General features: G+C 41.9%; 1 protein-coding gene across 2 annotated transcripts in view; it reads right to left on the bottom strand.

Annotated features, from left to right (window-relative positions):
• The window catches only part of LOC104632033 (putative tRNA methyltransferase 9B), a 43,499-nt gene extending 23,548 nt beyond the window's left edge, over window positions 1–19,951 (bottom strand). For both annotated transcript variants that reach the window (XM_075742014.1, XM_075742015.1), the window contains exons 1-2: window positions 19,817–19,951; window positions 19,007–19,086 (exon numbers count right to left, since the gene is read on the bottom strand). The gene's annotated coding sequence lies outside the window, so the exon portion shown is untranslated. The remainder of the gene's footprint in view (window positions 1–19,006; window positions 19,087–19,816) is intronic.
• Between the last annotated feature and the right edge of the window lie 5,937 nt (window positions 19,952–25,888).

Here is a 25,888-nt window from a genome sequence, read left to right as displayed (position 1 = left end):
CGTTGACCACAGCCCAGTGAGCTGTTGCAATAAGAATTCCTAAAAACATTTCAATAATGTATGGTATTTTCAGAGAAAACTGTGGTTTCAACACCTCTTTTTGCAAAAACTCAGATAATTTCCTGAGTGCAAACCAGCACCAGCCTTTATGATTCATAGCATGCAAACAAAAGAGACGAAACCACCTGAACATGCAGCTATAACACTTGCTCTGGAATTAACCAGTCACCAGGTATTTTTCTGTAGCAGAGCATCAGGCATACCATCTTGATATAAGCAAGTCAAAATAAATTGCTTACATGTTGTAAGTCTGAAAAATCTGATAGTCTGTTTAAAGTGGCCAATTATGTGCTTGGAAATACATGTCTTTGTACTACCTTAATTCCTACACTTTCCAGTTTGGATTAATAGACATGGAAAGTTCTTACCCTGTTCTTTTCCATCCTCACAGACCCTACAGTTACAGTAAGAAGCCTGAGTAAAGACAGATTTTACAAACAGGTCTGAAGATGGTATAAATAGGCTTGCTTAGGTTTTATTTAATAAACAATCCAACGTGGATACATCTCCCATGGAGAAATTTTTTGGGGTTAAAATGCTAGTTCACATGGAAATAGCTCAAGCGTCTTCACTAATGTGCTGGCAATGAACTAGGCAGGAAAATACCACCAGGAGCTCGTACCAGTGACTTTCTCTCCTGCATCTCAATGTGATGGGTCTCACTTTGCTCATGTACAAAATCAGACCCTTCACTTGTTATTACTATTACATCCTTGCTCTACTGCTATAAATGAGCACTGCCATCTGTGCCTGGTAATCCTTTCCTGGATGCATCCAGCATCCCCTTACAAATGTGTGTTCTTCAGATAGAAGCAATCTATAGCAGCACTGGTCATCTGCACTCTAACAGATGTCATCTGATCTCTGTTTATTTAATAAAGAGTTTGTATTTGGAAACCACTGGCAGTAATTCAACAGTGAAGGACTATGGATTTAAGTATTATGGATTTATGTAAGTGGAGAGAAAACCAGTCTGGTTCACGCTTAAATGATTATGTTGAGTCCTGCCAATTCAGACAGGGGAAGCTCCTGCTTCCTAATTCCCCTGCTTGACCTGTGGGACATTTGCCACAGAGGGGAAATGGGAGCTCTTTGCCTCAGATTCCCTCCTGAGGACCAAACAGCAGAAGAGATGGAACTTAAATAAGTCTGTTTTCATTAAAACATCAGCATTGTAAACAAGGCATCTGAATAATAAAATGGATTAAGTTGCAAAAGTTTAGCCAAATGGAATTCGTTAGCCACAGCTGCAGTTTGGCATTGTAAGAGTTAATTTCTTAGCTTTTGATTTAAGATCATTTTAACAAGCTTCCCCTCTCTCCACCTCTATTACTACCTCCTTTTAACTGCAGAGCCTGAAAAAAATATGGAGAAAATGAAACATCAAAGCAGGTATGGAAGCATCATCAGGTCCCGAAACAGAAGTCAATAACCTGATTTCACATTAGTTTAGACCATCATTAAAACATCACATCCATTTAGAAAAGACACAGCTGCCCAGCTAGGAAGAGCCATTCTAAACTGCATCACTCCCCACCCCTGCTTCTTCTGCGTTACCTCGCATGCTTGCATGATGCATGATGAGAATCCAGTTCAGAAAAGGCAGCCAAGAAACCAAAATGGCAGAATGGCTACCTGGCACCAGCTGAGAGACGGAGAGAAAGGAAAATGGCGCGAATAAATACAATAACAACATCCACAGACAAAGTTCGGGGGCAGGTGGGTAATCTAATCTGTGTAAGGGCAGAAAAAAGGAAGTTGTCCAGCAGATTATGGCTGCCCCAAATTGGTGCTAAAGTTCCGATGCTATAGAAATCCTAAAGAAGATACGGGTGTGAGTGGAGGCAGCGTGGGGAGAGCTGTGCAGCAGCACAGCCACGGCATGTACAGGTACCTGCCGCAGCAGGCAGGGCTAGACAGCAGGCAACAGCCCCACTGATACAGCTCTGCCATGTTTGCTCAAATCTGCTAGTACTCTAATCTAAAAATAGCCCAGATACAACTAAGCAGAAAGTGTAGTGGTATAATCTGACCTAACTTAAGGAGAGGACCCATCTGAACTGGGGTATAGGCAGATAAACCCCGTGTAAGTCGCAGAAAACAGATCCCTGCCTCCTCTCCTGCCCTACTTAATGTCTTGAACATAAACATTAGGTGTCTTGCTGCTCAGGTGGAAACCACCCCAAATTCTGAACCTCAGTCACCCATGGATGCCCAGAAATCTCTCTCCTGAGATGGTAAATGGATGCTACCTCTTACAGCCACAGCATCACAGCCCCGTTGAGGTTGGGAGGCACCTCTGGAGATGGTCTAGTCCAACGCCCTGCTCAGAGCAGCATCAGCCAGAGCTGGTTGCCCAGGACCGTGGTCAGTCAGGTTTTGAACATCTCCAAAGACTGAGACTCTGCAACCTCTCTGGGCAACCTCTTCCAGTCTGGAAATTTGCAGTTCTGTTGAGTCAAGTGACCCACTCCCCCTTCCTCCTTGCTCTCCTCTACCTCAGAGAAAGCATCACAAAAGTCTGGTTGGTGTATCAGTGCACCCAGATAAGCAGGAAGGATTTAATCGTAAACAACTGCAGCGCACTGAAATACGTACATCCAACCCCACTGAAGTTGGCAAGAGTTTCCACAATGAATTCCAGCTATAGCCTCCCCTAGCTGGTTTTACAATGCTCAGCCCATCAAATTTCCAGGGGCGGTACATACAACTGTTTATTTTCCCACAGATTGCTGTGGGATCACAGTGGGGCCTCCAATATTTCTAAATTTGGTTTCACAGATCTAATACAACTTATACTTGAAGGAAGAATGGGACAGAAAAGGTAGAAGACAGTGCAAAATAGCTTCCAGCCTCCCAGAAAGGATCATGAGAAGTTGAACTGCAGTAAAAAAATGTCCCGAGCAGGATTTACTGACTAACCCCTGGCTGCAGGACTTCCCCTCCTGCAGCTGCTTTCAATAACAAAGTCTCAATGCCTATTGTTTTGCTCTTTACATACAAACAATTCCAAGTGGTTGCTTTAATTATGCTGCATACAAAGCTGCGATGTCCCTGGTCAGAATTACTTCTGACAGCTACAGGAGTTGCAAGGCCTCAGTCTTGCAGGCCTCCAGAATTTAACCTGACTGCAAATAGCGGATGGCACAGTCTCAAGGTTCTTCTTGCTGGGATGAAAACAGACAAAATGATGTTCACTTTGCAACACCTTTCAGCTTATAAATGATAAAATTTTAAAAACCCTTTAGAAATCCAAAGAATGGGAGCTCTTGGCTGCTAGCTCATAAAATACAAAGAAAAGAATGGCAGCTTGTTTGCTATTTCTTTTTGTTTTCAGAACAAAACAAAACCCTCTACAACTGACTTCAGACCAAAAAAAATAGGGAAGGACTGTGGATAAATCCTGAATTATTTTCTTAAGACAAACCAAACAAACACAATATAAAGAGAACAGGCGAGACAAAAGGGAATCCATAAAAAATTCAAAGCAATATGGAGCCTCTTGTGAGCTGCGGTTTGATCTGTGTCATGATAATGTAATGCCAAAGTAACTCCAATGACATCAACAGAATTACTCTGGCTTTATACCAGCATGACTGGATTTGTAATCTGGCACTGAACATATTTTTATTGAGGCCATCACTGCAGTTGCTACACTCCTCAGGTTTATAGATGTTTTAAAACTGTGCAGTGAGCTGTAGCTATTTCCAGGATATGGATATAGTAAAAGATATTAGCCAAAATGCTACGGGCCAAATCTTAAACTGATGTAACTTTGTACCAATTAGTGACTGACCTGAGCTGTGCATCTGACCCTCTGTGTGTTGTGTATGTCAGTTAGGACAAGATGGATCTGTAGAGTGTTCTCATCTCCTTGCAAAAGTGCTAAACAACATAATGAGAGCAGTCAAAATTAAATGTGGGGTCACCGAAGACTCACACTTAGGTCCGCGAATATCCCAGCAGAATTCTGTCCTCTGGCATGCAACTGAAGCCAGCAGAAGGTATAGACCATGTTTTGCTCAGTGAGCTCATGGGACTTTTCTGCACTTTGTGTAGCAGAAGCCTGGGCTTGACTCAGGGGGCCCCTTCCCTCCTGATGAGGGTGAGGGTCCTGTGTCCCTCAGCCAAGCTGATTGAATTCCGGTCTATGAAAGCCTTGATATGCAGGAGATTTGGAAGCCATGCAAAATATATAAATCTGCTCTCTGCGGTAAAGGAGTCCCGGCCCCAGCTGCTGTTGTGGAGAAGTGGTGGGGGGTGGAGGTGAAATGAGATATCAAGGAGGATGAAGTGCAGGAAACAGAGGGGAGGGAACTGTGGGAAGCCAGAGCTCCATTTTCTGCATCACAGTTGGAAGAAATAAATTCATTGTTTGCATTTTTTAAAGCTGCATAAAGGACCTGGCCTCTCAGCAGTAAGTTGGCTTTCAAAATCTCTAGGCAGCCCAGAGTCAGAGACTCTCCAGCTATTGCCTGAAGAATGCTCAATCTCATCTCATCTTGTAATTTTTTCCCCAAAAAACATTCAAATGGGGAAGTTCCATGTCATCTTCTGTTAACTCTTCACTCTCTGTATCTAGTCCAGTCAGCAAAGTTCAGTCAGCCATGGTCATTCATTCCCTAAGGTGGACTCACTTCAGTGGTAGTTGCATCATTCTCATGGTCCCTCTGTCACCTATCTGCCTCCTCGCTTGCGACTGTAGTTAATCCCATAACCCAATTTCACATTCTACTTTGCTTCTAACATGTTAATTTCTCTCTAACACCATTTCACCTGACACTTGCAGACTCTGGAATGCTTCTTACCTCCGCTGTCCCAAACAACTTCAGCTGAAAGTGAGATGGAACAGGGTTGGATGACTGATACCCACTGCCAGCAGGCTATGGCACAACACTCCTCTGCCAAAAGACAGTCTTTGCATGTGTGCCTCACTAATGACCAAAGACAATTTCACACCTATATGTGCTGAGTCTTCTTGTTAGGACTGGATGATATGTTCCTGCCACAGAGAAGGGCCAAAATCTCTCAGCCACATTAGCAGACATACTAAGTAATTTTGGCATAAAACCTAGAAAGTGGTCTCTCTTCCTTTCTACCCAATTCAACGATGTTAGCAAAAATAGGTCTAAAAGACAAACAAAGTAGGTCTTTTATTTATTAGAAAATTCACAAATTAGTCTTCATAAATAGACAAATGTGATGTGATCCATAAAAAATGTATTTTTGATGTATGAAGATGAAAAGTTACAAGTCATATTGCACTGCAGCATCCCGAACATTAAGTTTTAAAGTCAAATGAATGTTCTAAAAGAGTTTTGATATACAAATCACTAAACAAACAAGCTTCAAAACAGAAAAGAGAAAAAAATTCACAGGAGTTATTAGTAATGTATTTCTCCTGAGTGAACTTACTACCAATTGCCCAGTTACTTTCTATAAAACAATACAAAGAGATTAAAAAAAATATATATTTACAGTCTGCTGTAGGAAATGCATTCTGGAATAAATATGGTTTTAAAAGTAAAAATAAAGAAGATTCTTCTAAAGTCAAAGGAAAATGTCAATGTCCCCGACAGGACTACAACTGATGATAAAGAATAGTAATTCTCCTGCCTGTGCAATCTGTCCTACTCAGTGTCCTTGGTCTAAGGAATGTGACAGGATGTAGGGTACCAAAAATTCTAAAACACTATATTCTAAAATTAAAGGCAAAATTGGCAAAATAAAATCTATCATCATTTTTCTCCACATTTCTCTCTTCATTGGAATAGGAAAAGACAATAGAATAATGACCAGCTGGTGAATGCAGTGGCCTATAGCTTCTCGTTTGGCAAAATAATCAGAGAAGTTCAATGTCAAAGCATCTGTTCCATGCAGGATGACATCAATCCAAGCTTCTAAGGGAAGGGAAAACCTTTGCTGCTCAGACAGATATTAAACTTTCCTGGAATCTGAAATATATGTCCCCTATTAGAAGAGTCATTTGTGCTTTTCAGAAGAACTGTCTCCTACAGCTCTTAGATGAAACCAGGACAATTGAAAATGTCTATAAAAGATGGGTACATTTGATATCATGACCTTTAAGAGCTTGATAAGTCAATAAAACTTTCAGAGTCCACTCAGGAGATGAAACTCCAGGTGAACTACAGCAAGACATGAAAAAAATATTTTTGCAATAACAGAATATAGAACTTTCAGATCTGTAAGTCATCTGAAGGGTTCTTGTTTCTGTTGAAAGGACTCTAGGGAGAACAGAGCTTGGCCTTTTTGCATGAGGGGCTCCTGTAAGCGGTTTGGTCCCACCCTCCTGGCTTGGGCAAATGCAACATACCTACGTCTTTATGTCTCTCACTGCACGAGTGATCTTCCGTGGCAAGAATGACCTTGGGGGGGACCAAGGTTGTATATGGGGCCACAGGCAACATTGAATGAAGCAGCTGCAGAACCAACTCATGACAGATACTGACCAATTTGTAGGACTGTAAGTCAAAAAGATGGAACAAGATACCTTTTTCACCCCTCCCTTCTATCTATATTATAGAAAAACCTCAATTATCTCTTAGCAGTAAAGATTACGAGACACATGGATGAATGGATCTGATTCCACCAGCACAGAGCACTAGTATGCATGTAAATTAGTGTTAATTATAAGATGTTCAGTCTTTCAGTATAATTCATATCTTGGGAGGCCCAAAAAAGTATTTCATAGAAAGTAAAGGTGCCTTTCTTTTAATTACAAACTCTAAGTTATGCATTTGGAAAAACTGAAAATTCTTAAAAGCGCAGTTATTCTCTACTGACTACCGAATTTTAAAGTATCGTTAACTGGAACAGATAAAACAAGATTAATTTAGATCACATTATGTCAGTAATGGCTCATAAACATTTCTGCAGGCCCAAGTTTTATCCCAGAAACAAAGCAAGGGCTGCACTGGCAGAAGCCAAAAGTGCCTCCTGTCCGGAGCTCTGGCTCCGGCTGCAGCACACGCCAGAAACCTTGGGGGAAACCTGTACGTCACACCACGGCAGCCCCGCAGGAGGGAGGGGAAGAATGTCTCCGGTCTCCTGAATTCCTGGATATCTCTATCATCATCCTACTTAGAATAAATTTCAGATTGCTCCCACTCCTTCCCCCCAGTTTGAATGAAACCACAAACAACTACAAAAGGCAGGCACATGATAAATGTCACAGAATATGCTTACTGACATAATATGTGTTACATAGGCTTTTAAATAAAAAAAGTTTTGTTTGTTTAAAAATAATGTTACTAATTTTAAATTAGCATTTTACATTTTTTTTCACACTGCATGGTTGTTCAAAAGTATTTGCCGCCATTCTACAAAAACAGGTTACTTCAATTCTATTTTATGACATATTTTCTGTTCTTATCTTGTTTCTAGCTGTTCTGTGCGACTTTTGACTGTATTGCATTCTCTGTATCTTGCTGTTCAATTCTTCCCTGGAATATAAATGCCAGCTTTATTAAATCTGCTGTGAAACCAATCCTACACAGAAGTATCTGGGGCCCTAGTCGGATCTCATTGATGCCAATGGGAAAATAATTGTCCTCTAAATTAATCAATGTTGGCTAGGCAATAGCTTGTCATGTCAATAAGGAGAAAGCTTTTGCCCAGCTGTTAAATTTAGAATATTAATACAGAAAGAATTCTAACCATTTGCCAGATAACTTATTTTCCCCCCACACCCGTCTCCTGCAGTTTGCTGCTTCCCATCACTTGTGTGATTCTGAAGATGCTTGAAACAGGTTGCCTACGCGTGCTCAGATCCAAACCCTTGCAAAACAAATCAACCAGACAAATCCCGCTGTTTTGACAGGTTATAGGAAGACTGGGCACACGCTGACTCAGTCTCCGCAGCCAAAAAACCCACGGGCCCCTTTACCCACAAGTATCCTGCTTTCTGAGGGTTTGGCTTATGCACAAATAGAAACTAGAGAAGAGGCAATTCTCCAAACTGCTCAACTATTTAAAAAATAGGTTAAAATTTTAATGTAAATGCTTAGTCTGCCTTGTCACCCGATTACTTATCTGACAGGTTACATTTACTTCTATATACGTCATTAGCATATTTGCCTACTGGCTATTTAACCTATGAATACATTTACCATTGTTTCAGCTCATAAGACAATGCACCATAAGCTCATCTGCCTGCCTAGAAGTGGACAGTTTATTACTGCACCCATTTTTTCCCTATGTATTAGTCTGGTTTTAATCCACAACAAGAGTTCACCTATCACTCTGTGGTTTCTAAGTTTACTCACAAACTCCTGTAAAAAACTTTTATCAAACCTTTTTGAAAAGGCTAGAACTATGTCCATTTGTTCTTTCCACACTAGCTTGAAAATACTTTGAAGGAACACTAACGCATTACAGAAACATGATTTTTAGCAGCTGGCTGTATTCTAGCTTTCATTTTATCACCCCCCACTACTAAGCAAAGTTTCTGTGAGCTGTGCTTTCCCCAGACTGAAAGCATATGCTGTGGATTCCAGGTGGGTGATGGTGCAGGAGGACCTGACAGCATACATTGCAATGAGCTTACCTGTGGACCAGAGATTGTCATTTTTCACCGCCTCCCTACACTTAGCAGAACACTCCCATTCAGTGGAGGCCAAATGAGAATGCCCTGGGCTCCAGCTGAGACACTTGGTTAAAATCATTGCACTCCTGCATCTTTTTTTGTTTAGGCGAAACAAATTTCCTATTTTCCTACCATAGGACAATTCTTAAGAAAACGTGTGACCATTGCTATGAAGGAATGCTCTCTGAGCAGACATAAGTCCATCTTTTTGCACCTCCTCTCCCTTTGAAGCTTGCCTTGGGCCCACCTGCGTGAGAAGGCTGATGCACAAAGATGCTGAATCAAAAGGAGGCAGCAAGGGATTGCAGAGAGTATCAAGGGACTTCCCAGCCTTATCCCTTTCTCCCTGACATGCAGTATGCCAAGTGAAGGCTGGGAAACGAGTACAGGATCCATCTGGACACCACAAAATACTAGGCAGTGTCTAGGCCACTGTCTGAGGCTGCTGCTGACCCAGAATCGTCTCCCTGTTTCCTTTACTCCCCTGCCTGCCAGCAACCGTGCACTGTTTCTTGAATCACAGCCCAGGCCACCTTTGTGGTAGACATGAGCACACTGCTCTCTGCTCATGTTCGTTATAAAATGTTTGTTCTGATGCAGTTATACAACGGTAATACGATTGTACTGGAAATTGAATTACTGCATTAGCTGAGCTAGTACAGTTTTCCTTCTTTCGGCACAGTACCACGCCAAGGAAAAACCCAGTCCCTGGAGCGTGGCCATTCACATTCACATGCAAAAGACTGCGGAGGTGAATTGTAAGCTCTTTTGTTCATAGCTTACCACTGCCTTGCACAACAGGGACTCAGACCATGGCTTGGCACCCTAAGCACCCCAAAAGTGCTGCTGTAACTATGCAACAACTACTACAGCTAGCAGGTGAAGGATCGTCCATTTTAAGCTCTGATTTTATACAATGTTCTTTGTCCTTTTTAATAGGATTTTAATAAACCAAAATCATACCATTCAACCAACATCAGTTAAAACAACACGCAGTTATCTTTAGAATCTAAAGACAGGAGCCTGTTGTAAACAGGGACCAACAACCAAAAGCTCTCATACTAGAGAAGAGGGGACCAAGGGGACCCCATGCCAAGGATGAACAGCGCTGATGCTCCAAAAAGTACTTGCACTTCACCTCTGAAATACCACAGAGCTGCTTGCAGGGTGCACAACCACAGTGAGGTTTTATCTCGACAAACTGACTGCCTGACAGCCTCTTCACGGAAGCCTAAATTTCATCTGAATGCTAATGCTGGCATTGTGTTGACTTTACAATGCAGAGTTCTCACACTCCCACTATCAGCTCAACCACCGTACAAATTTCCTTCATTACTGCTGCGGCCTCACATTCCAAAACCCTCCCTTGCAGGAAATTACATGCATTTCAACACTGACAACAAGCAAGACCTGACAAGTAAATATTCTGCTGCAATGGGATTTGAAATCTGGACTTTGAATGCTTTCATCTCCAGATATTGTATCATAGGCTTTTTCACATGAAGCTTTAAAATTGCGTGTCCCCTTTGCAAGTCACAAAAAGAATTGTTGAAGAGTGTGAAACTTCAGTTAATATTGGCTCCCAGAAGTTAAGCCAATTAGAGAAAAATATTCAGTAAATATACCTTTTCAAAAGGCTGAAGATTGGAAAAATCTTTAAAAAAAGTACTTTGAAAGAAAAAGTTCCTGTCTGCTCAATTACACAAATGAAAATCCAAGAGCGTTAGAGTTGCTACTTCAAGTTGTACAGCTAATAGGAAAATTATACATAATCAATACCAGCCCTGTCCTCATTATGCAATGATGAGAATTTATCCCACACAACCAAATCCAAATCCAAACTCTAATTTGAGAAACAATCCAGCTTGTCGCAGATTATCTTTGTTGATGCTTTATGAATACCAAAAGCCCTTATAGTGGGGAACTGCAATCTACCAAAGTGGGGAAAGAACACAGCTGCACTGTGCTGTGTTTTGCCAATCCCAGGCTGAGAAAACTTCTCTTTAGGGACACAGGGCAGGTTTCATCAGTTTTCAGGCTATAATATACTTCAAGGAGGGAGATGCAGTTTACTTCATCACGGTCCTCTCCTCTGCTGTTTCCACAATTCAGCACCAATTCTAGGCAACAGAATAAAATCCAGCTCTATGATACAAGCAGGCGTGATTTCCATCCTTCAGACCCTTTCTGCCATTATGTTGTGCCATTACGCCTACAAAGCCCTGAGATCAGTCCAGTGGGCAGTCAGCTGTGCCTGAACTGTACCACAGGCACCACCACTGCTTACTTTATGCCCCCCTTACCTTATGCCCCCCTTACCTTATGGCGCCCTTACCTTATGGCCCCCTTTCACGCTTCGACTATTATCTGTGTGCGCAACAACCAGCTTTCCACTTTCTATTTTGTGTGAACTTCATCATTTCAGCGCATCACACACACGTATATCCACGCCCTGGTGGGCAGCAAACACACGTGAAAGAGCCAATTGTCAGTGCCTGTCAAAATGGTAAAAGGCTCAACTCTAACTACCTGGTGGGTCTGGATTTCCCTCCTCTACCCATACACTGAGTTTCACACACATGTTGGAACATGGTAACTATAAGCCTGGTACCTTGCTGTTGTTTTGGTTAAAATCAGCCAGCATTTTAAGAAAATACTCGGGAAAGGAGTGACCAGCCTACAAGGAAACACGGTTGTATGAATTGTGTATCCTTGGGAAATCAGAAATTAAGTAAGTAATTGGATTCTGTAATAATGAACTTTGTCTTAGTGGCTCTGAATTAATCCAAAGGATTAATATTTGTGAAAAGAAAGAAGTAAAAACTCACAATCTTATTTATTTTCCCTCCCTAACTATCTGCCAGCACAGGTCAGTGTTTCTCCTTTCTTTGTTTACTGCGGTTCATTTTATCTTCAGGCAGGCATGTATTTTAATCCGAGCTATTCCAGGAAATTCTGTAGATGCTGCAGATTTTCACCAAGGTAACTGAACTCAGAAAGTATATAAATATATATTTTGTCTTTTTATTTTGCTGGTTTTTCAGTTCTGTGCCCAGCCTTTCAGTTCTTTACATCCGCATTGCTGCATCAAGTCTCCACTTCAAAGGAATATTCCCCAAAGTCCCTGTTCCTTGAAACACAGTATTTTCTTTAAAAGGCAGAAATGACTTTGTGGTCTGACACTGGAATACCTGAGGGATTTCTACTGAACTTACATGTGCATGTTTACAGAATCAGCAGGAGACAAATAGAAGCTTTACTCTTCTAAACAGGGTCGTGGAAATGCCACTGTATTTATAATGGAATGTATAAATCCCCCAATCCCTTTGTTCATTGTTCTGCAAGAACTTGCTTAAACTAAACCAAACAAAAACCACTTGTGCAGCAATTTTGTTAGATTACACCAACAGCGGAATAAATGAATATGCCAGTCATAGTCTATAGCAGTGTCTCTCCAAAATTCCTCGTTTTCCACTGTACTGATTTATGCCTAATGCAGAAGACTTATCACGCACAGGTGTATTATTAATGTTATGTTAGAGGTAATATACGGCAAGGTCTGCAGTAATGAAACAGTCACTGGACTTTGGTTGACAAAACAGGAAAACTCACTACCTGTGAACACCTACTGTGTTTGACTTCTCATTGGCAGAGATCCCACCAGTGGGAATCTCACTGGGAGACAATGGCTCCACTTGCTACTAAAATACTCTAGTCTCATCTTTATCTGGATAGCACGCGGAGAGAAGAGGTAAAACAGTCACATCCAGCTCTATTCTTTCTTAAGTAATGATAAAAAAACCAGTGCCAAGCAGAACCCGAAAGACTCCAGAAAACTACACATTAAGGGTGGAGAGAGAGAGAGAGGACAGGACTAAGTGAGTAAACAACTAAGATTAGATTAGGATAGATTTATACCTCATTCTGATCCACTTCTTTTTACAAAATGGGATGAATTACTTCAGACAATGTTTTAAATTATGTGTGTGCACTCTCTGTCACACTGCATGCTTTTCTCAATGTTCTTTCTTCTTAGAGAGAAAAAGACACAAAAATTGAAAAGAAATGCAAGCCTACTGCCTTCTTTCTCAGAAAAAGGCCACGGGACATAGCAAGGTATGCAATTTAACATTTATTCTAAACAGGTAACATGACTAAATTTGCATTTGACATCTAAAAGCACAACAAAACCCAGTGCACAGAGGGCAAAAATTCAGCTGCACACACAAAAAAATAGGGGGAAGAAGCAGAAGCCGAGTCCTACGGTTCTGAGAACCACATCAAGGAAGGGTAACACGACATGTCTCTCTGGTTCCCTTCTGGGTTGCAAGCACAAAAATATCTCTACCCTACTTCTGTTCCTTTGATGCAAACAAGTTTGCATCAGTGTAACTGAGGGTACATTCCAAGGCTTAATTTTGGATTGTGTGGATACACCCAACTTTTAAAATATCTAGTTCATGTATTCAAAGCACTGTAGCTGTGGATGGGGTCCAACACATGTTTTCTGACAACGTTGCCAAAAAATATAAACTACTGAAATTTTGTCCAGACTGGGTCCCATTACAGAAACCATTCAACTCCATTTTCTTTTCAAACGCAGGATAAACTGATAGCCACAGAGATTTTAATAAAACAATATGATATAACTCTTTATTTGGGTTATTCTGATAATAGTACTATGACACCACGTCTAGTGGCATTAGTATTGCAGCCAACAGCAGTAAATTAAATGTGCTTGGAACCATGCTGAGGCCAACTGGGATGCAACAGCCAACGGATACAGAACAGCCATGCAAAAATCTCTTACCCCTCCGTACTGGATGGCTGCACCCGTACTGACCACTGAGAGAATCCCTGGCTTGTGCCTGCTCCTGACCCACAGCCAGGATTTGTGTACAAGTACAGGCACGGTCAAAATTGTGCCAGCGCAGCGTTGAAGTGAGCCAGAGACCAAGCTAAAGGATTGGATCTCTGCTCACCCACATTTCTTAACTCTTAGAGCATGTTTTGGGCTATCCTGGGTCTCTCCAAGACTCCCAGGGACAGCTTGGAGGTGAGTTCACTCCAGGGACTGTCTGCAACACGCAGTAGAGGTTTAACCGCACCGCGGGTGGCTTACAACAATCCCAACTTCAGACCCTCAAACTCTTCCATATATCCTCCTGCCGCATCTCAGGGCACGCCGTGCTCCTTGTTTCACACTGAGCAAACAAGACTGCAGAGAGCTGTAACACAGGTATTGCATTATTTCAGGCCATTCAAGCTGAAAAGGAAAAGAGTCACAAAATAATATTTATGTCTTGGGCCACAAAAGCACCCCTTGAGGTGCAGGGAGACCCACAGCCAAGTACCGCATAGTTTGGAAGAAGTCAGTGTACTAGATAAAGAGCTCGCCCTGAGTAATCTGGACGTGAGCCAGCTTGCCTCAAATTGCTCTGTAGCACCCTCCTATTAATCAGTACAGAAACAGCTTAGGAGGTATTGCAGAGATGCAGAATAACCAACTGATTCTTCCATTCCCTTTCTACATCCATTACATCTACAGCCTTCCCTTCCTTACCCTAAAATGTCCTCTCTGCAACTTTCATAGCATGGACAATATGAACTTCAGCATAGTGGTCCCTTCGAATCCTTCACAGACCCTCTTGTGCTCTGGGCATTTAAGAAGGGATGTGATGCACCTTGAACTGTCTGGTACTTTGAGTCAATTTTAAAGTGGCCCTCAAAGCCAGGTCTGCAGATCTATCTACACCATAAAACTCTACATTTGCCCTAAAGCAGTGCAGTCTGAAACTACCACGCTTCCAACTCACCCAATTCATGTCTTGACTGCCTCTTCCTTCAGTTTGTTTGGCTTAGGCTGAAGGTTTGAGAATGGAAGGTCAGTAAGCGACTGTCCCACAAACTCCCTCATATTCCTCACTTCTGACCCCCAATTCTCTGGTACCTCTCTCTGCTGTCCATATGAAGAGACCAGCTGGAAAAAGAGCCAAGAAATGCACACGCCACTTCCGAGGAGGCCTCTATTTCGCAGTTAAGCAGCACAAAATGTGGGCTGCTCTGCTGCACATTATGAACAGAGATACAGATGGTGTAAGACAGCTCACGTGGTTCAGAATAATTGAGAGGGAACCTCAGGATAGACCTTACATATCAATGTAGACATATTATACTTCCTTTGCAGATGGCGCACACCACGGCATACAGATGTACCAGAAGCTCTTCACCCCACAAAAGTAAAAGCTGCATGCCTTCTAAATAAAAAAAACCCCACCATCACACAGCTAAAAATGAAGCAATCAATAATCTTGCCACTAGGTCTATTTCTTGAGTTTGACAAGCTGCCTGACTGATCAAAAATAAAAAACATTGTCTCTTTCTTAAATTATGGACACAAAGCGATTTCGGTTTTGCTGGGTGCATGCAGAAGAGAGAGCATTCTCTCCCTCCTTTGTGAATGACACTGGGGATATTTTGTTTTAATCAATTAAAGTTTGATGCTGCTACACTGCAATCAGAAGTTCTGACTATATTATACTTTTTCTCCTTTCCTAAGCTGTTTCTACTTTCTCACTGCAAAATGCTTCTAGCTGTAAATTATTTCTGCATTTCAGATTTATACAGAAATATCTATAAACCAAATGAAGAAAAATGAAAATATATTCATGCAGCTGTTTCTGCCTATCACCTTTAATCTTTCATGCACTTTAAAATATGTGCTTCCCACAAAGGGAAAGAGAGATCTATTTTTGCTTTATGTGAATATAAAAGTAATTTGTTGCCATAGCAATATTTTTCCATCCCAATGCTCTGAACACCACAGTTGCTTCAGGTTTTGGGCAAACTGTAACTATCCCAAAAAACCATGTAAAGCGTTATGCTTCAATAACCTCTTCAGTTCCATTATAATCACATCTTTCTGCTAGACATTATTAACAAAAAAATAATTCAATACAGATGTTTATGTCTATACAAGCTTACTTCCAGAGACCACTTTCAAAATGATTTGCTTGCATCTTGTTTAATTCAAGTTGCATTAAATTTCTATAGAATGGACTGAAAAACCCCACCCCAATCTCTATCCAGTGGGCCAAATTCTGAAGCCCACAGGAATGGTGCACAAATCTAAGGAAGATGTTAATCCCCTGCATACTCTACTTTCTTAAATCCTCTCTCTCTCCCCTTATATAGTGCTCTTTAGTTGGGTTCTCAGAGATGTTAGCCCTGTTCATTTCCATAGCAACCCTCTCTGCAGAGTGGAACAATTTGTTAAAATTGTTGGGGTTCAACATTTGAAAACAGCAATACCACAAAGAGTGGTACAAGAAGCCTCCCAGAGTTTCAGCTAGGAACCACAGGAGCACCATTTTTTTCACCTTAATTTTGACCCTGTCCTGAGAACAGCAACTTCCATGACTCTGGGAGGGCATTTCATGCAAGTTGAACTATGGATTATGGTACGCAAAACACAGTGCCTGGTTGAAGCTTACTATGTATTCTTATTGCAGGATTACATAATTACAAATAAACCAGAAACCAAATGAAACATATAATACTCAAGACCTTAACAAAAAAAAAAAAACCAAAACCAAAAAAACCAACAAAAACCAAAACCCGAAAACACGCAGACATTGGCAGCTTTCCACTCTCTTCCACCTACACCTTAAGAGCGGTTTCACAACACAGGGGATTTGTGTAAACCGAGGTCGACTGCCCCAGCCCACTGACAGCGCTCCCAGGCACGATGCCACATTAAACTCCATCAAAACCTCCACACTGGCCACCTAGTGCTCACACGTCCAGTGGAGTTCTCCAGATACGACCAAAGCTGAATTGCCGTGCAGGTCATTTGGAAAGAAGGCACTGTACATGTGCATGTCGGGTTTTTTTTACTGTTTCTGACTGCATAGGAGTTGTGCACGTGTAACCTTGTCCTTGTTAGCTTGCACACATTTTCACCAGCCCTTGACTGCTTGTTTGTCTGTTTTGCTGCACGCTCCTGAGCCTTGCTATACACTCAAGAGCCTGTAAACCCTTTGGGAATATTTATTGTATATCCCACAGGGCCCCAGCCCTCTAAGCTTTTCTGTAAGACTACAATATAAACACTAAATAAACAAGCTTGTTATAGGCCAGATGTGCTAACACAGTATCTTATTTCTTAAAAAATCTATCATACCCTCTCTTAATCTAGATGTAAATCATGATTTACTGTTGCATTTAATTTGTCACCATCTGTTTAAAGTGGACATGAAATGCAAAATGGTCTTTTTTTCCACTCTCTGACAGCCAACCTGAAATATAACATGCATTTTATACTTCTGCTGCAGACGGCCCTTCCTTCGTGCTATCATTTGCACTGGTAGTGCCTGCATGTGTCTTTTATATAGCAACACCGAGAGGGAAAGCAGACAGCACAAAACAGCGATGTAATTGCAAGCCCATGAAGTGTCATCAGGGAGTCTTCAACAGATAGGTACTTGCAGTATACAAACCGCCATGACACACTCGCCTTAAGGTGAAGTTTCATGGTCAGCTTAAGACAAGCTAAATCCACATACTACTGCAAAAACAAGAGCCTTCCCTTTTGCTCCAGTTTGCAAGTTTCTGCCCATTCCCTTCCGCCAGCATTAAAGCAAGACTGGGAAATTGATCTAGCCAAAAGGTTTTTTTCTGTTTTTGAGTTTTGCCAGGTTAGTTTTCAGTCAGATCAGTTTCCAGACCTGGCTGATCATGCAACCAGCCACATAAACCGCAGTGCAGGAGTGAAATTACCCTTTTCAAGGGCATCACACACAGTGCAAATGGAGGTCAGTTAATCCCTGTTGTGAAAGAATACTCTTAACTGACTAGGTTTCATATTGATAGTGTTCTCTAAGGGGTAATACAGAAAATAACTATCAATCAGTATGTGTCAGGCAGTTTACTGCCAGAGGAAACAACTTACCGTAAACAATGTTTCTGCAAGACAGGCGCATATTTATATCACTATTTTACAGATAAGGAAAGAAACTGAACCACATTAACTTTTATCCCGAAGGTCAAAGAGAAAATACATAAAGCAGGACAGAAGGAGAGCTCTGCTGCCTCTGAAGTCCTGTACCTTAACTACAAGGCTACCTTTCTTCGGATATGCACCTCTCTTCCATGTGTGAGTACATACATATACACATGTAGATTCATGTTTCATAAAGAAATGTGTCTAACACTCTGAAAAATTGGTTTTCATGGTCAAAACCAAAATAACTGTTTTGTAAGCTCTACTAAATTACAGGAGCAATTGAGAAAATTAACAAGCAGAATGTGCACAAAAGAATGTTATACAGCATCATACATAGCTAGACTTCATTCTTAATAGCAAAATTGTTAACTAGTTTTTACACCTTGGAATAACTAATAAAGATCTATTCCATATTTTACACTGCTGACTTCCAAATGCGTTTTGAGATGCTTTTTTTTTTTTTTTGAATGTGAAGTTCAAATAATTTTGGTTTACCAAGAATGAACAGGTGTTAACAATATCATTGCATCAAGGCATAGCGCTTATTAGTAGTATTTTATTGTTAAGTTCAACTAAATACCACTTGATAGGTAGGCAACATAAACTGTTTTAAACACAATGGCAGATGAGCCCTGGTTTTGCTTGTATTAACATCACAGTTTTAGAAACGTCCGCTAACAATGAGCTTTATTGTACCGAATGGGATAGGTAATCAGGCACTGAACCATTTTCCTTCTGGCTGCCTACTTTCTCTCCACAGTCAGGCAGTTCCACAACTGGCAATGCTCCAAAAGGCATGGAGATTCATAAATGCAAATATGTGTTAAATATGCAAACATTATGGATCAGTGTGCCCTGAAATATACATGTTCTCAAAACACAGCAACATAGTTTCCTGATAATACCTAATGACATCTGACAGCTCATATTCTAAACAGATTTCCTTCTGGAAGAACAATTAGTGGGGAATACAAGTAGAGGGATACAAGAAAGTAAAATAAGTGTGTTTACAGGAAGAAAAAAAATGCAACGGCAAATACAAAACTCTCCAGTGTCAATCATGCTACAGAAACTCCTGACCATATTGCAGTACGCAGTGCAGAAGGTCTATTCCCCCAAATCACATGGCAGAGGGTTTGGGAGAGTCTGGGAAAGGAGGGATGTGAACTTGGGAGCAGAGGTACGCTGATGAATCTGCAAGCGTGCACGCTTCCCAGCCAAACTCCTCTGGAAGGAGGATGAAGCAACTGTAAAGGTACCCAAGGGGGCAGATACACAGCCCTCACAGACCTCTCCAATCCATGGCTCATTTATCATGCTTTAGGTCAGGGCTTTACCCTTCGTGAGGTCAGGAATTTGTTCCTCCTTCCACACAGTGAAGCATCCATCAAAGCTGTGCAGTAAGCAGCTTCACCAGCTGGAAATAATGTGCCAGAGAAAGATTTTATTTAAATAGGCATAATACTCGGAGGGCTGTTCTCACAGTTGCCTAAATGCCCTTTATGCCACCATGATAGCCAAAGGCAGGCATGCGGTATTAAGATCCCGCGCAGAGATGGCAGCCTGGCGTCGGACGAGCACAAAAAACCCCACAACCGCAGCCCACATCCTTGGGAACTCGGAGGACACGGGGCAGGGGCAGTGCCGGGCCGGCCGATGCCGGCCTCGAAAACTCGCACCCGAGGCACCCCGACCCGAGGGGCCCGGGCCCGAGGAGCTCACGGGGAAGCGAACCCGCCTGAGGCGGGGCCCCACCGCCCTGCGCCTGCCGGACCCTCAGCGCGCCGCCCTGTCCCCGCCGTCGGTTCCACCCCACGGACACAAACTTTAACTCCCGTTTAGGAGCCCGGTTTACGCCGGGATCCAGAAGACGGGCCGCAGGCCCCGGTCATGCTGAGGGAGTCACGGCGCTGCCGGCGGGGCGCGGGACCCAGACCCCAGCGGGGTCCGACCCTCCCCGCGGGCGGGAGCCACCGCCCAGCCCAGCTCCAGGCCGGGCTCCCTACCCTTCCCGAGGCGGGACGGCGACCTGGGGACGGGGCTGCCGGCTCCCGGCTCCCGGCCCCTCCGCCACCCTCACCGCACGCCTCTCCCCCTTCCCGCTTCCCCCCCGCCGGCCCGGCCCAGCATGCCCCCTCAACACTTGCCCCGGCACCTCCTTCCTCCGGCGGCAGCGCGGCCCCTCGCCCCATCGCCGCCCGGCCCACAGCAGCTCCCCGCCCCGGCCCGGGCGGTGCCCGCGCTCCCTCCCTGCTTCCCGGGGAACGGCTGCTCTGCGTGGCTCAGCTGTCCGTCCTTCCATCTTCACGTCCCTCTAAAACCCCACCAGGACCGTATCCCATCCCAGGCTGGAGTTGGTCTCTGCCCTCGGGCTGGCCCTGAGGTAACCAGCCCACCTGCTGCTGTACCCGGGGATGCCAGATCCCTCCAGCCTCTTCCAGTGCTCCCCTGCCTCAGGCAGTTCTTGTAAATAGAAATGTGGACATTTACCCAGGTCCACCACAGAATGGCAAAGAGTTTCCATAACTCTGATTGCGTATTTCAAAAGGGGGAGAAAAATCAGTACAGTTCTCTGACTTGTTCTGAACAATACAAAGATGCAGGTCACCGAGGTGGCTATAAAAGAAAAGGATCCAGGGGCATGGGGAATACTGCCATAAGACAAAAAGCTTAGCCCTCAGATCTGACACATGAACTAAAAGGAATGGAGAATTGCATACAGCTCTGGCCAGAGCTGGCCTCTAGTCACCATTTCACCACTGATGTGCTACACAAAATTGCTCTGAATCATTGCATTTCTACTCAGGGTTTGTTCCTTTCCAAATACAGATAATGTGTTTTTGTCTTCCTGTGAGGTGCTTCAGCTTCCTTGGAAGAAAAGTGGTGTATATGAGTCTTGTTACTTAATGCATGAAATCTGCCAGGCGAAGTCCATCATTTGGGTTTGTATTTGTGCAGCACCTGGTGCAATGTGGGCCCTTCTTTTCTACTAGGGCTTGCAGGCACTTGCGGGCCAGCAGAAGCGCATAGAGTTAATTGTACCCATGCATGAATGCATGGGGAAAAATATTTTTTAGAAATAAAAGTAAAAAAAATACATTCTGGAAGACTGTCTCCTGAGGCAGCCTATTTGCATCAAAACCCTTCAAAACTAACTGAAAGAAAAAGCAGAGCAAACACTGTATCTAAATGAAGAAAAATAAACTGTCCTAACAAATATGTTGTCTCTATGAAATGTTCAAATCCTGGTCTTCCTTACTGAACTAAACAAACATAATAAAGACAGATTATCTTTTAATTTCAGCATTTGTTCAATTAATTATTTGATATCATGTAAAAAAACCAACAAACCACAAACCACCCCCCCAAAAAACCCCAAACAACCAAGAGATAGCCAGTTGAGGTCCCAATACTATAAATCCATGCATGTCAGGCCTTTCTGATTTAGCACGTTTAGGTGATCCATCTGTATTTGAAGAAGTTAGGGATAGAACTTGAGTTCCTGATCATGCTGATTCTGCAAATCCTTGCTTCAGATGAGATCTGAAATGGGTTTTCTGTCCATGTTTCCTTCCTTCCTTCCTTCCTTCCTTCCTTCCTTCCTTCCTTCCTTCCTTCCTTCCTTCCTTCCTTCCTTCCTTCCTTCCTTCCTTCCTTCCTTCCTTCCTTCCTTCCTTCCTTCCTTCCTTCCTTCCTTCCTTCCTTCCTTCTCTTTTTTGGTTCATTCTTTTCACTCATTCTGTTTGTTGTTTTTGCCAGAACTTTTTTCTTTGTTTTCTGCTCTTTGAGGAGTCATCAGCATTTACTCTTGGCTGTAGCTTTGTTTACACAGATAGCAAAGGCTTACCTGCATAAAAGGAACAGGCTTACATGCCAGATTTCAGCAGAAATGGGCTTTTGTTCCTGATCTGCTGGTGTTTGTAAGCAATAAAAAAAAAAAGTATACTGATCTTGCTCTTGGGAGAGGTCGCTGGGAACTGGTGTTTGTCATCACCAGTCCACTGTGGCTAACATTTAAGAGTGGCGATCTCATCCTAAGCATCCCAGTTCTTTTTCTAGTCAACTGCACCTCCAGAGGTATCCCAGTCCAGCTAAGTTAGCTCAGCACAGGAGTTATCTCCTTCTAGATCTGGGCTGGTCCTTTTAAAGTTTGAAATCTTTGCTTTAAAGGCTGACAATTTTTTACTCTTACATTGCTGCCCTCCACCGTGCTCTTTTTTATCTCCTTGCCAGTAAATAAACTTCTCTGTCAGTACCACAGCTGCTTACAGATTTGCAAAAGCAGAACTTTGTTTTGTTGAGCAGCCAAAGATCTTTAAGAAGTGGCTGCTCATTTATGTGCCAACCCCACTTAAAGCATGAGGGCAAATTCTCTGTGTACATGAGCGGAGCTTGTTAAATTCAGTGCAACCATGGCTCCAAGTCACCCAGAAGTCTGCTGTACACAGCTGTCCAACCCAAGAATTCACAAATAAAAAAATCTGGTAAAAAATTATTTGGTAAAAAAATCTTTAAGGATATGTCATTGCATATCTTGCAAATACTTTATATTACCCTTATATACATTATTTGACTTTAAAGGTTTCAGGAGGAGAAAGTCCTACAGCATTAGAATCTCAAATTAAGCAAAGGATCCTGTCATTTCTCTACTGACTCGCAGTCTTTTATTTTTCATTATGAACACTGTCTGGCCCGTGATTATGCTGACCCTTTACTTCCTCTGGCTGTGCACTTCTGCCCTTATTCTACAAGGCACTCAATTTACCATAAATTGGATATTAAGAGAATAAATTATTAATATATTTTTAACCTGGAACACAATTAAAAAGCAGTTCAAGCATGAAACTTGGATGGCTGGAAAACTGTTTTCAGTGGTGTATTTGCATCTTACAGCAGTAACTGAAAAAAAAAATTAAAGGAGTAGAATATATTTTTCTGACAATTTTTACTGATCTGGGACTTGTTTTTACTGCAGAAAGAGAAGGAAGACATCAGGAATTTGGGAAAGATGGTTGCAAGAACTGAACTCAAAGTCAGTCAGGGAACTCTCATTAACTTCTGATTTTTTTGCTCAGAACATCATGTAAAACAATTCTACGAATGTGTAGTACACTTACAAAGTGTAAGCAATAGTACAACAGAGCCTGCTTCTTACCACTGTTGATGCTAGAAGCTAAAAGGAATCCAATAAAGTATCTGGAGATGCTGAGCTTGGGAATCAAATGGCTCACACAACGTATCTTGACATACGTTACAAACTGGGGTTATGCATGGATGTGTCGTGCTATTTTGGCATGTTAGCATTTACATCACTTATGGCATTATTTAACAAATAGCAACGGATGTGCCATTGTATTCCATTTAACGTGTTTGTGTTTTTTATCCAAAAGCCTTTGTAATGAGCGAAGAAACTAAAGTTACTAGTGAATTTTCCAACCTGTGTTAATTCAAGAGGTGAAGGAAACAGCTAGCAGACAACTATGAAGACTTGTCTACCAAGTAAATAAAATGGTAAGACTTTCTCATGTCGTATTTTCAATAACAAGAGGAAATCTGATGTTTGTTATATAAAAATATTTTGTTTTCAGTAAACCCAAATCATCTCGAATATGTTAGTGATTTAGTGCTCTGGTGATTTTAGCAATTGTCAGGTTTTTTGGAAAGTCACAATGATATTACCACGCACGATAAACAGAGTAACAGCAAATTCTGGGTCCTAAAATGACATAAAGGATTTTATCTCTCTGATTTCAAAGAAGTTGTGGCACATCAGAAAGGCAGAAAATTTTACCTATTACTGTAAATTCTAACAGATATTTGGCCAGTTATTCCCATAAATCCATTCATATTATAAGGTGCCTAATAACTGATACTATCATTACATTATATGCTGAAAGATTAGTGGGCCATAAAATTAGCTGATACTGTGATTGGTGATATGTTAATAGGATAAGTTAAAGGTGACATATATGCCAACATTTGCTGAAATGCTGTGCTAAAATTATTTATTTAGCTGTGTAAAGGATGATGTTCATTTTTTATGAATATATTTTCCAAAGTTTTACTTTTCCAGCTGAAATCTGATATACTTATTCTCAAATACGACATAGTATTCTTAAGGAAAAACCTGTTAAATTATTTTCTAGATGGAAATAAGTGTGTGAGAAGGTGAGAAAGCCCTTTTATTCAATCTTCATCTGAACAGTGCTCACATTGCAATGAAAACTGCTGAAAAACTGAAATTTGTTAGCAACAGTTCTGGAATGTAGATATGCTTTTCATTGGCCTGCTGAAAAATCAGATTTAAGATTATAGTGCTTTAATAACATACTTTATACACAGATAGTAAATTATATTAAATGGATAAAAGCAAAAATCTTACATTTTTTATGGCACTCTACTTCTGTGAATATATTAAATAAGTGAATATTGATTAGGTGATGTCTCAGGATTCCATTAGCTATGAAGATGCAAGCACAAAAAGCTGGATGGAATTTAATACTTATTTGAGGATTGCAAATAAGATCGGTGAAAGGGTGTATGAATGAAGTCTGGGCCCTAGAAAATACTTCTTGCGTGATACAGAAATATCCAGAGGTTTCTGCCATGGTGATGAATATGTAGCACGTAGCATGGTGCATTAATTCTGTGGCTATCTATGAAATAGCAACTTGTGATATTTTCTTCTCTTTTCTTAGCCTTAGTAGATAGCGAAAATTGCAAAAATCCCACATTTTGCAATAAAGCACTCAGAAATTAGGATGCTTTGAGGTAAACATTGCCTCTCTGGGCCAAACCTCCCACCTCATGTGTTCTTTTACAAGGGCTTGGGATAAAGAGGCTCACTTTTCATTGTAGAAAGCCCCCCGCATGAGCATGGAGAAAGATGGGAGTGGTGGGGATGGTGCAGGTGCTTCAGTGATTGACTTGATATAGTCAGCCTGGGAGCCAGAGACTGCAGGGCACAGCAGAAGACACATCGTCAAAGGATTAGGTGTGTGGGACAACCCTGCTCCATGGTGGCTGGGCTGGGTTTTCAAAGAAAAGGCTGTGACATCTGTTTGCAGTGTGAGTGCAGCGTTTCCAGGAGGGTAAGTTACTGCACGGGGCTCTCTGTACCACACCGTGATGACTTCTGAGCCATTGAGTTGACACTTGCAAAAATCACAACACCAAGACGCGGCCCCAAGTGCCCTCAGTTAAACTGTTGGAGCAATTCCTGGTGCTCTTTTGGCGTTCAGGATTTAGCTAACTCCTGAGCCAGAGACCTTGCCCAAGGGGCAGGTTGGATGTGTCTGTCCTGCCTTGGAGTGAAAGAGAGTAGAATAGTATGGCCATGGCTACAGCGTGCCAGTTTGTCTCCAAGTCAGAGAACAGACCCTGGCATCGTATAGCTAGCAGAAAGTTCAAAATCTTGGATTTCAGGGGCCTTTGCTGACTTCTGAAGTTTCCTCCTTCCTAAGGCAAGCACTTAGGTAGCGCAGTATAAACATACCTACTCATGTGGTGGAGCCCGTTAGCTATGTCTGGTTTAAAAGCCTGCTGATCCTTCCTTCCTTGTGTAGATGTAAAATACTTTTATTCTAGTATTACACTCCAGAAAGAATAAGCCCCCCTTCCCCACACCATCCCAGAGTCACTTCATACCGAGTCAGTTCTTCACTGTCATCTCTAAACCCTTCTTGGAGTTAATATTTTCTAGGGTACATCGCTCAGTTCTGTGCTACTGCTTGCTTCCTTGTTCCTAGCTGTTGGAGCTTGACCTTGGCTTTCCTAAAATGTATTTTTAACGGTACACCTTATAGATATCTCCCATGGCTTCCCTATGCTTGTTATTATTTTTTTCACCATGTAGAATAATCTGCTATTTTCTGATCCTAACATCTGAGAGGTTTCTTTAGAAATACTCGTATTGTTTATGTTTTCTTACTGATCACTGCTTTCTGAGATCTGTCAGATAGAGTTTCCAACCCATGTGAGCACTGTTGTTTGTTAGGATTTTACAGTGCTCATGGTACTCTTATTCCCATGGAAGCAAGGTGCCTGGTTTTGACCTCACTCCCCCAATACTTTTTAGGCTGTTTGTCATTTTCAAGCACATTTGCAGAGATATAAATACCCTAAAGATAAATATATTTCAGAAAAGTAGATAGTTGTAGGAAAATACTACTAGAGTTCAAATACCACTCTCAATAATTTCTGAATCCATTGGGTAGTTT

This window comes from Balearica regulorum, chromosome 1, assembly GCF_011004875.1.
Source record: "Balearica regulorum gibbericeps isolate bBalReg1 chromosome 1, bBalReg1.pri, whole genome shotgun sequence".
Classification (NCBI taxonomy): domain Eukaryota; kingdom Metazoa; phylum Chordata; class Aves; order Gruiformes; family Gruidae; genus Balearica; species Balearica regulorum.
Note: the sequence above shows the minus strand (reverse complement) of the source record. Positions and strands in the feature narration are given on the sequence as shown.